This window comes from Balaenoptera physalus (genome assembly GCF_965194825.1).
Source record: "Balaenoptera physalus genome assembly, chromosome: Y".
In the NCBI taxonomy this organism is placed as follows: domain Eukaryota; kingdom Metazoa; phylum Chordata; class Mammalia; order Artiodactyla; family Balaenopteridae; genus Balaenoptera; species Balaenoptera physalus.
This window is the reverse complement of record NC_138904.1, coordinates 10,115,091-10,133,688: the sequence shown is the minus strand read 5'-3', so window position 1 is coordinate 10,133,688 and position 18,598 is coordinate 10,115,091.

Here is an 18,598-nt window from a genome sequence, read left to right as displayed (position 1 = left end):
CGTCACCTCTCTTTTCTCTTCTAACATTACCGGACTCCCGTGGACCCTGATACTGTCCTGGAAATGTGGAACTAAGTGAATCGTGTCGTCAAGCTCTAACATTTGGGAACAAGACCTTTTTTATCGTCCCCTCTCTTTTGTCACTTTACAATTCTCCCTTGGACCCTGATACAGTCCTGGAGATGTGGAACTAAATGAATAGTGTCTTCAAGCACTAACATTGGGGAACAAGAGTTTTGGTATCTTCCGCCCTCTTTTCTCTTCTCACTTTACAGGTCTCCGGTGGACCCTAATCCAGTCCTGGAGATGTAACACTAAATGAATAATGTCTTCAGGCGCTAACATTGGGGAACAAGATCTTTTTTATCGTCCCCTCTCTTTTCTCTTCTCAAATGACAGGTCTCCCATGGACCCTGTTACAGTCCTGGAGTTGGGGAACTATGTTAATCGTGTCTTCAAGCGCTAACAATGGGAAACAAGAGTTTTGTTATAGTCCCCTCTCTTTTCTCTTCTCACTTTGCAGGTCTCCCGTGGACCCTGATACAGTCCTGGAGATATGGAATTAAATGAATCGTGTCTTCAAGCACTATCATTGGGGAAAAAGAGCTTTGTTATCATCCCCTCTCTTTTCTCTAATCAGTTTGCAGGTCTCCCGTGGACCCGGATACACTCCTGGAGATATGCAAACAAATGAATCGTGTCTTCAAGCCCTAACATTGGAGAACAAGAGCTTTGTTATCATACCCTCTGTTTTCTCTTCTCACATTACAGGTCTCCCGTGGACCCTGATACTGTCCTGGAGATGTGGAACAAAGTGAATCGTGTCTTCAAGCGCTAACATTGGGGAACAAGAGCTTTCTTGTTTTCTGCTCTGTTTTCTCTTCTCACTTTACAGGTCTCCCGTGGACCCTGATACAGTCCTGGAGATGTGGAACTAAGGGAATCGTGTCTTCAAAGGCTAACATTGGGGAACAAGAGCTTTGTGATCGTCCCCTCTCTTTTCTCTTGTCACATTACAGGTCTCCCGTGGACACTGATACAGTCCTGGAAATGTGGAACTCAGTGAATCGTGTCTTCAAGCGCTAACATTGAGGAACAAGACCTTTTTTATCGTCCCGTTTCTTTTCTCACTTTACAAGTCTCCCTTAGACCCTGATACAGTCCTGGAGATGTGGAACTAAATGAATAGTGTCTTCAAGCTCTAACATTGGGGAACAAGAGCTTTGCTATCTTCCGCCCTCTTTTCTCTTCTCACTTTACAGGTCTCCCGTGGACCCTAATACTCTCCTGGAGATGTAGCAGTAAATGAATAGTGTCTTCAAGTGCTAACATTGGGGAACAAGAGTTTTGGTATCTTCCGCTCTCTTTTCTCTTCTCACTTTACAGGTTTCCCGTGGACCCTGATACAGCCTTAGAGATGTGGAACTAAATGAATAGTGTCTTCAAGCGCTAACATTGGGGAACAAGAGCTTTGTTATCATACCCTCTCTTTTCTCTTCTCACTTTTCAGGTCTCCCGTGGACCCGGATACACTCCTGGAGATATGCAAATAAATGAATCGTGTCTTCAAGACCTAACATTGGGGAACAAGAGCTTTGTTATCGTACCCTCTGTTTTCTCTTCTCACTTTACAGGTCTCCCGTGGACCCTGATACAGTCCTGGAGATGTGGAACTAAGTGAATCGTGTCTTGAAGCGCTTAAATTGGGGAACAAGAGTGTTGCTTTTGTCCTCTCTCTTTTCTCTTCTAACATTACAGGTCTCCCATGGACCCTGTTACAGTCCTGGAGTTGTGGAACTATGTTAATCGTGTCTTCAAGCGCTAACAATGGGAAACAAGAGTTTTGTTATAGTCCCCTCTCTTTTCTCTTCTCACTTTGCAGTTCTCCCGTGGACCCTGATACAGTCCTGGAGATATGGAATTAAATGAATCGTGTCTTCAAGCTCTAACATTGGGGAACAAGAGCTTTGTTATCATCCCCTCTCTTTTCTCTTCTCACTTTACAGGTCTCCCATGGACCCTAATACTCTCTTGGAGATGTAGCACTAAATGAATAGTGTCTTCAAGTGCTAACATTGGGGAACAAGAGTTTTGGTATCTTCCCCTCTCTTTTCTCTTCTCACTTTACAGTTCTCCCGTGGACCCTGATACAGTCTTGGAGATGTGGAACTAAATGAATAGTGTCTTCAAGCGCTAACATTGGGGAACAAGAGCTTTGTTATCATACCCTCTCTTTTCTCTTCTCACTTTTCAGGTCTCCCTTGGATCCGGATACACTCCTGGAGATATGCAAATAAATGAATCGTGTCTTCAAGCCCTAACATTGGAGAACAAGAGCTTTGTTATCGTACCCTCTGTTTTCTCTTCTCACATTACAAGTCTTCCGTGGACCCTGATACAGTCCTGGAGATGTGGAACTAAGGGAATCGTGTTTTCAAAGGCTAACATTGGGGAACAAGAGCTTTGTGTTCGTCCCCTCTCTTTTTGCTTGTCACATTACAGGTCTCCCGTGGACCCTGATACAGACCTGGAGATGTGGAACTAAGTGAATCGTGTCTTCAAGCGCTAACATTGGGAAACAAGAGCTTTGTTGTTTTCCGCTTTCTTTTCTCTTCTCACTTTACAGGTCTCCCGTGGACCCTGATACAGTCCTGGAGATGTGGAACTAAGTGAATCGTGTCTTGAAGCGCTTAAATTGGGGAACAGGAGTGTTGCTTTTGTCCTCTCTCTTTTCTCTTCTCACATTACAGGTCTCCCATGGACCCTGTTACAGTCCTGGAGTTGTGGAACTATGTTAATCGTGTCTTCAAGCGCTAACAATGGGAAACAAGAGTTTTGTTATAGTCCCCTCTCTTTTCTCTTCTCACTTTGCAGGTCTCCCGTGGACCCTGATACAGTCCTGGAGATATGGAATTAAATGAATCGTGTCTTCAAGCTCTAACATTGGGGAACAAGAGCTTTGTTATCATCCGCTCTCTTTTCTCTTCTCACTTTACAGGTCTCCCGTGGACCCTAATAATCTCCTGGAGATGTAGCACTAAATGAATAGTGTCTTCAAGTGTTAACATTGGGGAACAAGAGTTTTGGTTTCTTCCCCTCTCTTTTCTCTTCTCACTTTAGAGTTCTCCCGTGGACCCTGATACAGTCTTGGAGATGTGGAACTAAATGAATAGTGTCTTCAAGCGCTAACATTGGGGAACAAGAGCTTTGTTATAATACCCTCTCTTTTCTCTTCTCACTTTTCAGGTCTCCCTTGGACCCGGAAACACTCCTGGAGATATGCAAATAAATGAATCGTGTCTTCAAGCCCTAACATTGGAGAACAAGAGCTTTGTTATCGTACCCTCTGTTTTCTCTTCTCACATTACAGGTCTCCCGTGGACCCTGATACAGTCCTGGAGATGTGGAACTAAGGGAATCGTGTCTTCAAAGGCTAACATTGGGGAACAAGAGCTTTGTGTTCATCCCCTCTCTTTTTCCTTGTCACATTACAGGTCTCCCGTGGACCCTGATACAGACCTGGAGATGTGGAACTAAGTGTATCGTGTCTTCAGGCGCTAACTTTGGGAAACAAGAGCTTTGTTTTTTTCCGCTTTCTTTTCTCTTCTCACTTTACAGGTCTCCCGTGGACCGTGATACAGTCCTGGAGATGTGGAACTAATTGAATCGTGTCTTGAAGCGCTTAAATTGGGGAACAGGAGTGTTGCTTTTGTCCTCTCTCTTTTCTCTTCTCACATTACAGGTCTCGCATGGACCCTGTTACAGTCCTGGAGTTGTGGAACTATGTTAATCGTGTCTTCAAGCGCTAAAAATGGGAAACAAGAGTTTTGTTATAGTCCCCTCTCTTTTCTCTTCTCACTTTGCAGCTCTCCCGTGGACTCTGATACAGTCCTGGAGATATGGAATTAAATGAATCGTGTCTTCAAGCCCTATCATTGGGGAACAAGAGCTTTGTTATCATCCCCTCTCTTTTCTCTTCTCAGTTTGCTGGTCTCCCGTGGACACGGATACACTCCTGGAGATATGCAAATAAATGAATCGTGTCTTCAAGCCCTAACATTGGAGAACAAGAGCTTTGTTATCTTACCCTCTGTTTTCTCTTCTCACATTACAGGTCTCCCGTGGACCCTGATACAGTCCTGGAGATGTGGAACTAAGTGAATCGTGTCTTGGAGCGCTTAAATTGGGGAACAAGAGCGTTGCTTTTGTCCTCTCTTTTCTCTTCTCACATTACAGGTCTCCCGTGGACCCTGATACAGTCCTGGAGATGTGGAACTAAGGGAATCGTGTCTTCAAAGGCTAACATTGGGGAACAAGAGCTTTGTGTTCGTCCCCTCTCTTTTCGCTTGTCACATTACAGGTCTCCCGTGGACCCTGATACAGTCCCGGAAATGTGGAACTAAGTGAATCGTGTCTTCAAGCGCTAACATTGGGGAAAAAGACCTTTTTTATCGTCCCCTTTCTTTTCGCACTTTACAAGTCTCCCTTGGACCCTGATACAGTCTTGGAGATGTGGAGCTAAATGAATAGTGTCTTCAAGCGCTAACATTGGGGAACAAGAGTTTTGCTATCTTCCGCCCTCTTTTCTCTTCTCACTTTACAGGTCTCCCGTGGACCCTAATACTCTCCTGGAGATGTAGCACTAAATGAATAGTGTCTGCAAGTGCTAACATTGGGGAACAAGAGTTTTGGTATCTTCCGCTCTCTTTTCTCTTCTCACCTTACAGGTCTCCCGTGGACCCTGATACAGTGTTGGAGATGGGGAACAAAGTGAATCGTGTCTTCAAGCGCTAATATTGGGGAACAAGAGCTTTTCTATCATTCCCTCTCTTTTCTCTTCTCACATTACAGTTCTCCCATGGACCCTGATACAGTCCTGGAGATGTGGAAGTAAATGAATAGTGCCTTCAAGCACTAACATTGTGGAACAAGAGCTTTCTTATCGTCCCCTCTCTTTTCCCTTCTAACATTACAGGTATCCCGTGGACCCTGCTACAGTCCTGGAGATGTAGAACTAAATGAATAGTGTCTTCAAGCGCTAACATTGGGGAACAAGAGCTTTGGTATCTTCCGCTCTCTTTTCTCTTCTCACTTTACAGGTCTCCCGTGGACCCTATTACAGTCCTAGAGATGTAGAACTAAATAAATAGTGTCTTCAAGCGCTAACATTGGGGAACAAGAGTTTTGGTATCTTCCGCTCTCTTTTCTCTTCTCACTTTACAGGTCTCCCGTGGACACTGGTACAATCCTGGAGATGTGGAACAAAGTGCATCGTGTCTTCAAGCGCTTACATTGGGGAACAAGAGCTTTGTTATCTTCCGCTCTCTTTTCTCTTCTCACTTTACAGGTCTTCCGTGGACACTGATACAGTCCTTGAGATGTGGAACAAAGGGCAACGTGTCTTCAAGCGCTAACATTGGGGAACAAGAGCTTTGTTATAGTCCCCTCTCTTTTTTCTTCTCACATTACAGGTCTCCCGTGGACCCTGATACAGTCCTGGAGATGTGGCACTAAATGAATCGCATCTTCAAGCGCTAACGTTGGGGAACAAGAGCTTTGTTATCTTCTGCTCTCTTTTCTCTTCTCACATTACTGGTCTCCCGTGGACATTGATAAAGTACTGTAGATGTGGAATTAAATGAAAATTCTCTCGAGCGCTAACATTGGGAAACAAGAGCTTTGTTATCGTCCCCTCTCTTTTCTCTTCTCACATTACAAGTCTCCCATGGACCCTGTTACAGTCCTGGAATTGTGGAACTATGTAAATCGTGTCTTCAAGCGCTAACAATGGGAAACAAGAGTTTTGTTATAGTCCCCTCTCTTTTCTCTTCTCACTTTGCAGATCTCCCGCGGACCCTGATACAGTCATGGAGATATGGAATTAAATGAATCGTGTCTTCAAGCACTATCAATGGGGAACAAGAGCTTTGTTATCATACCCTCTCTTTTCTCTTCTCACTTTTCAGGTCTCCCGTGGACCCGGATACACTCCTGGAGATATGCAAATAAATGAATCTTGTCTTCAAGCCGTAACATTGGGGAACAAGAGCTTTGTTATCGTACCCTCTGTTTTCTCTTCTCACATTACAGGTCTCCCGTGGACCCTGATACAGACCTGGAAATGTGGAACTAAGTGAATGGTGTCTTCAAGCGCTAACATTGGGGAACAAGAGCTTGGTTATCTTCCGCTCTCTTTTCTCTTCTCACTTTACAGGTCTCCAGTGGACCTGATACAGTCCTGGAGATGTGGAACTAAATGAATATTGTCTTCAAGCACTAACATTGGGGAACAAGAGTTTTGGTATCTTCCGCCCTCTTTTCTCTTCTCAGTTTACAGGTCTCCGGTGGACCCTAATACAGTCCTGGAGATGTAACACTAAATGAATAATGTCTTCAAGCGCTAACATTGGGGAACAAGAGCTTTTTTATTGTCCCCTCTCTTTTCTCTTCTCAAATTACAGGTCTCCCATGGACCCTGTTACAGTCCTGGAGTTGGGGAACTATGTTAATCGTGTCTTCAAGCGCTAACAATGGGAAACAAGAGTTTTGTTATAGTCCCCTCTCTTTTCTCTTCTCACTTTGCAGGTCTCCCGTGGACCCGGATACACTCCTGGAGATATGCAAATAAATGAATCGTGTCTTCCAGCCCTAATATTGGAGAACAAGAGCTTTGTTATCGTACCCTCTGTTTTCTTTTCTCACATTACAGGTCTCCCGTGGACCCTGATACAGTCCTGGAGATGTGGAACAAAGTGAATCGTGTCTTCAAGCGCTAACATTGGGGAACAAGAGCTGTCTTGTTTTCTGCTTTCTTTTCTCTTCTCACTTTACAGGTGTCCCGTGGACCCTGATACAGTCCTGGATGTGGAAATAAGGGAATCGTGTCTTCAAAGCCTAACATTGGGGAACAAGAGCTTTGTGATCGTCCCCTCTCTTTTCTCTTGTCACATTACAGGTCTCCCGTGGACCCTGATACAGTCCTGGAAATGTGGAACTAAGTGAATCGTGTCTTCAAGCGCTAACATTGGGGAACAAGACCTTTTTTATCGTCCCCTTTCTTTTCTCACTTTACAAGTCTCCCTTGGACCCTGATACAGTCCTGGAGAGGTGGCACTAAATGAGTAGTGTCTTCAAGCTCTAACATTGGGGAACAAGAGTTTTGCTATCTTCCGCCCTCTTTTCTCTTCTCACTTTACAGGTCTCCCGTGGACCCTAATACTCTCCTGGAGATGTAGCACTAAATGAATAGTGTCTTCAAGTGCTAACATTGGGGAACAAGAGTTTTGGTATCTTCCGCTCTCTTTTCTCTTCTCACTTTACAGGTCTCCCGTGGACCCTGATACAGTCTTGGAGATGTGGAACTAAATGAATAGTGTCTTCAAGCGCTAACATTGGGGAACAAGAGCTTTGTTATCATACCCTCTCTTTTCTCTTCTCACTTTTCAGGTCTCCCGTGGACCCAGATACACTCCTGGAGATATGCAAATAAATGAATCGTGTCTTCAAGCCCTAACATTTGGGAACAAGGGCTTTGTTATCGTACCCTCTGTTTTCTCTTCTCACTTTACAGGTCTCCCGTGGACCCTGATACAGTCCTGGAGATGTGGAACTAAGTGAATCGTGTCTTGAAGCGCTTAAATTGGGGAACAAGAATGTTGCTTTTGTCCTCTCTCTTTTCTCTTCCCACATTACAGGTCTCCCATGGACCCTGTTACAGTCCTGGAGTTGTGGAACTATGTTAATCGTGTCTTCAAGCGCTAACAATGGGAAACAAGAGTTTTGTTATAGTCCCCTCTCTTTTCTCTTCTCACTTTGCAGGTCTCCCGTGGACCCTGATACAGTCCTGGAGATATGGAATTAAATGAATCGTGTCTTCAAGCACTATCATTGGGGAACAAGAGCTTTGTTATCATCCCCTCTCTTTTCTCTTCTCAGTTTGCAGGTCTCCCGTGTACCCGGATACACTCCTGGAGATATGCAAATAAATGAATCGTGTCTTCAAGCCCTAACATTGGAGAACAAGAGCTTTGTTATCGTACCCTCTCTTTTCTCTTCTCAGTTTGCAGGTCTCCCGTGGACCCTGATACAGTCCTGGAGATGTGGAACTAAGTGAACAGTGTCTTGGAGCGCTTAAATTGGGGAAGAAGAGCGTTGCTTTTGTCCTCACTTTTCTCTTCTCACATTACAGGTCTACCGTGGACCCTGATACAGTCCTGGAGATGTGGAACTAAGGGAATCGTCTCTTCTAAGGCTAACATTGGGGAACAAGAGCTTTGTGTTCGTCCCCTCTCTTTTCGCTTCTCACATTACAGGTCTCCCGTGGACCCTGATACAGTCCTGGAAATGTGGAACTAAGTGAATCGTGTCTTCAAGCGCTAACATTGGGGAACAAGACCTTTTTTATCGTCCCCTTTCTTTTCGCACTTTACAAGTCTCCCTTGGACCCTGATACAGTCTTGGAGATGTGGAACTTATTGTATCATGTCTTCAAGCGCTAACATTGGGGAACAAGAGCTTTGGTATCTTCCGCTCTCTTTTCTCTTCTCACATTACAGATCTCCCGTGGACACTGATACAGTCCTGGAGATATGGAACTAAATGAATAGTGCCTTCAAGCAATAACATTGTGGAAGAAGAGCTTTGTTATCGTCCCCTCTCTTTTCTCTTCTCACATTACAGGTCTCCCGTGGACCCTGCTACAGTCCTGGAGATGTGGAACTAATTGAAACTTGTCTTCAAGGGCTAACATTGGGGAACAAGAGCTTTGTTATCTTCTGCTTTCTTTTCTCTTCTCACTATACAGGTCTCCTGTGGACCCTGATAAAGTACTGTAGATGTGGAACTAAATGAAAATTCTCTCAAGCGCTAACATTGGGGAACAAGAGCTTTATTATCGTCTCCTCTCTTTTCCCTTCTAACATTACATATCTCCCGTGGACCCTGATACAGGCCTGGAGATGTGGAACTAAATGAATAGTGTCTTCAAGAGCTTACATTGGGGAATAAGAGCTTTGTTATATTCCGCTCTCTTTTCTCTTCTCACTTTACAGGTCTCCCGTGGACCCTATTACAGTCCTAGAGATGTGGAACTAAATGAATAGTGTCTTCAAGTGCTAACATTGGCGAACAAGTGTTTTGGTATCTTCAGCTCTCTTTTCTCTTCTCAATTTACAGGTCTTCCTTGGACACTGATACAGTCCTTGAGATGTGGAACAAAGTGCATCGTGTCTTCAAGCGCTAACATTGGGGAACAAGAGCTTTGTTATCGTCCCCTCTCTTTTCTCTTCTCACATTACAGGTCTCCCTTGGACCCTATTACAGTCCTGGAGATGTGGAACTAAGTGAATCGGGTCTTCAAGCGCTTACATTGGGGAACAAGAGCTTTGTTATTGTCCCCTCTCTTTTCTCTTCTCACATTACAGGTCTCCCGTGGATCCTGATACAATCTTGGAGATGTGGAACTAAGTGAATCGCGTTTTCAAGCGCTAATATTGGGGAACAAGAGCTTTGTTATCTTCCACTCTCTTTTCTCTTCTCACTTTACAGGTCTTCCGTGGACACTGATACAGTCCTTGAGATGTCAATCAAAGTGGATCGTGTCTTCAAGCGCTAACATTGGGGAACAAGAGCTTTGTTATCGTCCCCTCTCTTTTCTCTTCTCACATTACAGGTCACCCGTGGACCCTGATAGAGTCCTGGAGATGTGGAAATAAGTGAATCGGGTCTTCAGGCGCTTACATTGGGGAACAAGAGCTTTGTTATCGTCCCCTCTCTTTTCTCTTCTCACATTACAGGTCTCCCATGGACCCTGATACAATCCTGGAGATGTGGAACTAAGTGAATCGCGTTTTCAAGCGCTAATAATGGGGAACAAGAGCTTTGTTATCTTCCACTCTCTTTTCTCTTCTCACTTTACAGGTCTCCCGTGGACCCTGATACAGTCCTGGAGATGTGGCAGTAAATGAATCGTGTTTTCTAGCGCTAACGTTGGGGAACAAGAGCTTTGTTATCTTCCGCTCTGTTTTCTCTCCTCACTTTACAGGTCTCCCGTGGACCCTGATACAGTCCTGGAGATGTGGAACTAATAGAATCGTGTCTTCAAGCGCTAATATTGGGGAACAAGAGCTTTGTTATCTTCCGCTCTCTTTTCTCTTCTCACTTTACAGGTCTTCCGTGGACCCTGAGACAGTCCTGGAGATGTGGAACTAAATGAATAGTGTCTACAAGCGCTAACATTGGGGAACAAGAGCTTTGGTAACTTCCGCTCTCTTTTCTCTTCTCATTTTACAGGTCTCCCATGGACCCTAATACAGTCCAGGAGATGTAGCACTAAATGAATAGTGGCTTCAAGCGCTAATATTGGGGAACAAGAGTTTTTGTATCTTCCGCTCTCTTTTCCCTTCTCACTTTACAGGTCTCCCATGGACCCTGATAAAGTACTATAGATGTGGAACTAAATGAAAATTATCTCAAGCGCTAACATTGGGGAACAAGAGCTTTGTTACCGTCCCCTCTCTTTTCCCTTCTCACATTACAGATCTCCCGTGGACCCTGATACAGGCCTGGAGATGTGGAACTAAATGAATAGTGCCTACAAGCAGTAACATTGGGGAACAAGAGCTTTGTTATCGTCCCCTCTCTTTTCTCTTCTCACATTACAGGTCTCCCGTGGACTCTGTTACAATCCTGGAGTTGTGGAACTATGTTCTTCGTGTCTTCATGCGCTAACAATGGGAAACAAGAGCTTTGTTATCCTCCCCTCTCTTTTCTCTTCTCACTTTGCAGGTCTCCCGTGCACCCTGATACAGTCCTGGAGATATGGAAATAAATGAATCGTGTCTTCAAGCACTATCATTGGGGAACAAGAGCTTTGTTAACATCCCCTCTCTTTTCTCTTCTCACATTACAGGTCTCCCGTGGACTCTGAAACAGTCCTGGAGATGTGGAACTAAGTGAATCGTGTCTTCAAGCGCTAACATTGGGGAAGAAGAGCTTTGTTGTTTTCTGCTCTCTTTTCTCTTCTCACTTTACAGGTCTCCCGTGAACACTAATACAATCCTGGAGATGTGGAACTAAATGAATCGTATCTTCAAGCGCTAACATTGGGGAACAAGAGCTTTGTTGTTTTCCGCTCTCTTTTCTCTTCTCACTTTACAGGTCTCCCATGCACCCTGATACAGTCCTGGATTTGTGGAACTAAGTGAATCGTGTCTTCAAGCGCTAACATTGGGGAACAAGAGCTTTGTGATCGTCACCTCTCTTTTCTCTCCTAACAATACCGGTCTCCCGTGGACCCTGATACAGTCCTGGATATATGGAATTAAATTTATCGTGTCTTCAAACACTAACATTGGGGAACAAGAGCTTTGTTAGCGTACGCTCTCTTTTCGCTTCTCACATTACAGTTCTCCTGTGGATCCTGATACAGTCCTGGAGATGTGGGACTAAGTGACTCGTGTCTTCAAGCGCTAACTTTGGGGAACAAGAGCTCTGTTGTTTTCCGCTCTCTTTTCTCTTCTCACTTTACAGGTCTCCCGTGGTCCCTGATACAGTCCTGGTGATGTGTACCTAAGTGAATCGTGTCTTCAAGCGCTAACATTGGGGAACTAGAGCTTTGTTATCTTCCACTCTCTTTTCTCTTTTCACTTTACATGTCTCCCGTGGACCCTGATACAGTCCTGGAGATGTGGAACGAAGGGCATGGTGTATTCAAGGGCTAACATTGGGGAACAAGAGCTTTGTGATCGTCCCCTCTCTTTTCTCTTGTCATATTACCTGTCTCCCTTGTACCCTGATAAAGTCCTGGAAATGTGGAACTAAGTGAATCGTGTCTTCAAGCACTAACATTCGGGAACTAGACATTTTTTATCGTCCCCTCTCTTTTCTCACTTTACAAGTCTCCCTTGGACCCTGATATAGACCTGGAGATATGGAACTAAATGAATAATGTCTTCAAGCCCTAAGATTGGGGAACAAGAGCTTTGGTATCTTCCGATTTCTTTTCTCTTCTCACTTTACAGGTCTCCCGTGGACCCTATTACAGTCCTAGAGATGTAGAACTAAATGAATAGTGTCTTCAAGCGCTAACATTGGGGAACAAGAGTTTTGGTATCTTCCGCTCTCTTTTCTCTTCTCACTTTACAGGTCTCCCGTGGACCCTGATACAGTCCTGGAGATATGGAATTAAATGAATCGTGTCTTCAAGCACTATCATTGGGGAACAAGAGCTTTGTTATCATCCCCTCTCTTTTCTCTTCTCACTTTGCAGGTCTCCCGTGGACCCGTATACACTCCTGGAGATATGCAAATAAATGAATCGTGTCTTCAAGCCCTAACATTGGGGAACAAGAGCTTTATTATCGTACCCTCTGTTTTCTCTTCTCACATTACATGTCTCCCGTGGACCCTGATACAGTCCTGGAGATGTGGAACTAAATGAATAGTGTCTTCAAGCGCTAACATTGGGGAACAAGAGCTTTGTTATTGTCCCCTCTCTTTTCTCACTTTACAAGTCTCCCTTTGACCCTGATACAGTCCTGGAGATGTTGAACTAAATGAATAGTGTCTTGAAGCGCTAACATTGGGGAACAAGAGCTTTGTTATCGTCCCCTCTCTTTTCTCTTCTCACATTACAGATCTCCCGTGGACCCTGATACAGTCCCGGAGATATGGAGTTAAATTTATCGTGTCTTCAAGCACTAACATTGGGGAATAAGAGCTTTGTGATCGTCCCCTCTCTTTTCTCTTCTCACATTACAGGTCTCCCGTGGACCCTGATGCAGTCCTGGAAATGTGGAACTAAGTGAATCTTGTCTTCAAGCGCTAACATTGGGGAACAAGAACTTTTTTATTGTCCCCTCTCTTTTCTCACTTTACAAGTCTCCCTTTGACCCTGATACAGTCCTGGAGATGATGAACTAAATGAATAGTGTCTTGAAGCGCTAATATTGGGGAACAAGAGCTTTGTTATCGTCCCCTCTCTTTTCTCTTCTCACATTACAGATCTCCCGTGGACCCTGATACAGTCCCGGAGATATGGAATTAAATTTATTATGTCTTCAAGCACTAACATTGGGGAACAAGAGCTTTGTTATGGTCCGCTCTCTTTTCTCTTCTCACTTTACAGGTCTCCCATTGATCCTGATACAGTCCTGGAGATGTGGAACTAAGGGAATCGTGTCTTCAAGGGCTAACATTGGGGAACAAGAGCTTTGTGATCGTCACCTCCCTTTTCTCTTCTAACATTACCAGACTCCCGTGCACCCTGATACAGTCCTGGAAATGTGGAACTAAGTGAATCGTGTCTTCAGGCGCTAACATTGGGGAACAAGACCTTTTTTATCGTCCCCTCGCTTTTGTCACTTTAAAAGTCTCCCTTGGACCCTGATACAGTCCTGGAGATGTGGAACTAAATGAATAGTTTCTTCAAGAGCTAACATTGGGGAACAAGAGCTGTGTTAACTTCCGCTCTCTTTTCTCTTCTCACTCTACCGGTCTCCCGTGGACCCTGATACAGTCCTGTAGATGTGGAACTAAATGAATAGTGTCTTCAAGTGCTAACATTGGGGAACAAGAGCTTTGTTATCATACCCTCTCTTTTCTCTTCTCACTTTGCAGGTCTCCTGTGTACCCGGATACAGTCCTGGAGATATGGCATTAAATGAATCGTGTCTTCAAGCACTAACATTGGGGAACAAGAGCTTTGTTATCATACCCTCTCTTTTCTCTTCTCACATTACAGGTCTCCCATGGACCCTGATACAGTCCTGCAGATGTGGAACTAAGTGAATCGTGTCTTCAAGCGCTAACACTGGGGAACAAGAGCTTTGTTATCTTCCGCTGTCTTTTCTCTTCTCACTTTACAGGTCTCCCGTGGACCCTGATACATTCCTGGAGATGTGGAACTAAGGGCATGGTGTATTCAAGGGCTAACATTGGGGAACAAGAGCTTTGTGATCGTCCCCTCTCTTTTCTCTTCTGATATTACAGGTCTCCCGTGGACATAGATACAATCTTGGAGATGTGGAACTAAGTGAATCGTGTCTTCAAGCGCTAATATTGGGGAACAAGGCTTTGTTATCTTCCACTCTCTTTTCTCTTCTCACTTTTCAGGTCTATCGTGGACCCTGATACACTACTGCAGATGTGGCAATAAATGAATCGTGTCTTCAAGCACTAACATTGGGGAACAAGAGCTTTGTTATCTTCCGCTCTGTTTTCTCTTCTCACTTTACAGGTCTCCCGTGAACACTGATACAGTCCTGGAGATGTGGAACTAAGTGAATCGTGTCTTCAAGCGCTACCATTGGGGAACAAGAGCTTTGTTATCTTCCGCTCTCTTTTCTCTTCTCACTTTACAGGTCTCCCGTGGAAGTTGATACCGTCCTGGAGATGTAGAACTAAGGGCATGGTGTATTCAAGTGCTAACATTGGGGAACAAGAGTTTAGTGATCGTCCCCTCTCTTTTCTCTTGTCACATTATCAGTCTCCCGTGGACCCTGATACAATCCTGGAAATGTGAAATTAAGTGAATCGTGTCTTCAAGCGCTAACATTGGGGAATAAGACCTTTTTTATCGTCCCCTCTCTTTTCTCACTTTACAAGTCTCCCTTGTACCCTAATACAGACCTGGAGATGTGGAACTAAATGAATAGTGTCTTCAAGCGCTAACATTGGGGAACAAGAGATTTGGTATCTTTCGCTCTCTTTTCTCTTCTCACTTTACAGGTCTCCCGTGGACCCTATTACACTCCTAGAGATGTAGAACTAAATGAATAGTGTCTTCAAGCGCTAACATTGTGGAACAAGAGTTTTGATATCTTCCGCTCTCTTTTCTCTTCTCACTTTACAGGTCTCCCGTGGACACTGGTACAGTCCTGGAGATGTGGAACTAAGTGAATCGGGTCTTCAAGCTCTTACATTGGGGAACAAGAGCTTTGTTATCATCCCCTCTCTTTTCTCTTCTCACATTAGAGATCTCCCGTGCACCCTGATACAGTCCTGGATATATGGAATTAAATTTATCGTGTCTTCAAGCACTAACATTGGGGCACAAAAGCTTTGTTATCATCCCCTCTCTTTTCCCTTCTCACATTACAGATCTCCCGTGGACCCTGATACAGGCCTGGAGATGTGGAACTAAATGAATAATGCCTACAAGCAGTAACATTGGGGAACAAGAGCTTTGTTATCGTCCCCTCTCTTTTCTCTTCTCACATTACAGGTCTCCCGTGGACCCTGTTACAATCCTGGAGTTTTGGAACTATGTTCTTCGTGTCTTCATGCGCTAACAATGGGAAACAAGAGCTTTGTTATCGTCCCCTCTCTTTTCTCTTCTCACTTTGCAGGTCTCCCGTGTACCCTGATACAGTCCTGGAGATATGGAAATAAATGAATCGTGTCTTCAAGCACTATCATTGGGGAACAAGAGCTTTGTTAACTTCCCCTCTCTTTTCTCTTCTCACATTACAGGTCACCCGTGGACTCTGAAACAGTCCTGGAGATGTGGAACTAAGTGAATCGTGTCTTCAAGCGCTAACATTTGGGAAGAAGAGCTTTGTTGTTTTCCGCTCTCTTTTCTCTTCTCAATTTACAGGTCTCCCGTGGACACTGATACAACCTGGAGATGTGGAACTAAATGAATCGTATCTTCAAGCGCTAACATTGGGGAACAAGAGCTTTATTGTTTTCCGCTCTCTTTTCTCTTCTCACTTTACAGGTCTCCCGTGGACCCTGATACAGTCCTGGAGATGTGGAACTAAGGGCATGGTGTATTCAAGGCCTAACATTGGGGCACAAGAGCTTTGTGATCGTCCCCTCTCTTTTCTCTTGTCATATTACCGGTCTACCTTGTACCCTGATAAACTCCTGGAAATGTGGAACTAAGTGAATCGTGTCTTCAAGCGCTAACATTGGGGAACAAGACCTTTTTTATCGTCCCCTCTCTTTTCTCACTTTACAAGTCTCCCTTGGACCCTGATACAGACCTGGAGATATGGAACTAAATGAATAGTGTCTTCAAGCGCTAACATTGGGGAACAAGAGCTTTGGTATCTTCCGATCTCTTTTCTCTTCTCACTTTACAGGTCTCCCGTGGACCCTATTACAGTCCTAGAGATGTAGAACTAAATGAATAGTGTCTTCAAGCACTAACATTTTGGAACAAGAGTTTTGGTATCTTCCGCTCTCTTTTCTCTTCTCACTTTACAGGTCTCCCGTGGACACTGGTACAGTCCTGGAGATGTGGAACAAAGTGCATCGTGTCTTCAAGCGCTTACATTGGGAAACAAGAGCTTTGTTATCTTCCCCTCTCTTTTCTCTTCTCACTTTACAGGTCTTCCGTGGACACTGATACAGTCCTTGAGATGTGGAACAGAGTGCATCGTGTCTTCAAGCGCTAACATTGGGGAACAAGATCTTTGTTATCGTCCCCTCTCTTTTCTCTTCTCACATTACAGGTCTCCCGTGGACCCTGATACAGTCGTGGAGATGTGGAACTAAGTGAATCGTGTCTTCAAGCGCTAACATTGGGGAACAAGAGCCTTGTTATCGTCCCCTCTCTTTTCTCTTCTCATATTACAGGTCTCCCGTGGACCCTGATACAATCCTGGAGATGTGGAACTAAGTGAATCGCGTTTTCAAGAGCTAATATTGGGGAACAAGAGCTTTGTTATCTTCCACTCTCTTTTCTCTTCTCACTTTACAGGTCTCCCGTGGACCCTGATACAGTCCTGGAGATGTGGAGCTAAATGAATAGTGCCTACAAGCAGTAACACTGGGGAACAAGAGCTTTGTTATCTTCCGCTCTGTTTTCTCTCCTCACTATACAGGTCTCCCGCGGACCCTGATACAGTCCTGGAGATGTGGAACTAATAGAATCGTGTCTTCAAGCGCTAACATTGCGGTACAAGAGCTTTGTTATCTTCCGCTCTCTTTTCTCTTCTCACTTTACAGGTCTCCCGTGGCCCTGATACAGTCCTGGAGATGTGGAACTAAATGAATAGTGTCTTCAAGCGCTAACATTGGGGAACAAGAGCTTTGGTATCTTCCGCTCTCTTTTCTCTTCTCACTTTACAGGTCTCCCGTGGACCTTAATACAGTCCTGGAGATGTAGAACTAAATGAATAGTGTCTTCAGGTGCTATCTTTGGGGAACAAGAATTTTCGTATCTTCCGCTCTCTTTTCTCTTCTCACTTTACAGATCTCCCGTGGACCCTGATACAGTCCAGGAAATGTGGAACAAAGTGAATCGTGTCTTCAAGCGCTAACATTGGTGAACAAGAGCTTTGTTATCGTTCCCTCTCTTTTCTCCTCTCACATTACAGATCTCCCGTGGACCCTGATACAGTCCTGGAGATATGGAACTAAATGAATAGTGCCTTCAAGCAATAACATTGTGGAACAAGAGCTTTGTTATCGTCCCCTCTCTTTTCTCTTCTCACGTTACAGGTCTCCCGTGGACCCTGCTACAGTCCTGGAGATGTGGAACTAATTGAATCGTGTCTTCTAGCGCTAACATTGGGGAACAAGAGCTTTGTTATCTTCTGCTTTCTTTTCTATTCTCACTATACAGGTCTCCTGTGGACCCTGATAAAGTACTGTAGATGTGGAACTAAATGAAAATTCTCTCAAGCGCTAAAATTGGGGAACAAGAGCTTTCTTACCTTCCCCTCTCTTTTCCCTTCTAACATTACATATCTCCCGTGGACCCTGATACAGGCCTGGAGATGTGGAGCTAAATGAATAGTGCCTACAAGCAGTAACACTGGGGAACAAGAGCTTTGTTATCGTCCCCTCTCTTTTCTCTTCTCACATTACAGGTCTCCCGTGGACACTGATACAATCCTGGAGATGTGGAACTAAATGAATCGTATCTTCAAGCGCTAACATTGGGGAACAAGAGCTTTGTTGTTTTCCGCTTTCTTTTCTCTTCTCACTTTACAGGTCTCCCGTGGACCCTGATACAGTCCTGGAGATGTGGAACTAAGGGAATCGTGTCTTCAACGGCTAACATTGGGGAACAAGAGCTTTGTGATCGTTACCTCTCTTTTCTCTTCTAACATTACCTGTCTCCCGTGGATCCTGATACAGTCCTGGAGATATGGAATTAAATTTATCGTGTCCTCAAGCACTAACATTGGGGAACAAGAGCTTTTTTATCGTACTCTCTCTTTTCTCTTCTCACATTACAGGTGTACCGTGGACATTAGATACAGTCCTGGAGATGTGCGACTAAGTGACTCGTGTCTTCAAGCGCTAACATTGGGGAACAACAGCTTTGTTATTGTCCCCTCTCTTTTCTCACTTTACAAGTCTCCCTTTGACCCTGATACAGTCCTGGAGATGTTGAACTAAATGAATAGTGTCTTGAAGCGCTAACATTGGGGAACAAGAGCTTTGTTACCGTCCCTTCTCTTTTTTCTTCTCACGTTACAGATCTCCCTTGGACCCTGATACATTCCCGGAGATATGGAATTAAATTTATTGTATCTTCAAGCACTAACATTGGGGAACAAGAGCTTTGTGATCGTCACCTCTCTTTTCTCTTCTAACATTACCAGACTCCCGTGGGCCCTGATACAGTCCTGGAAATGTGGAA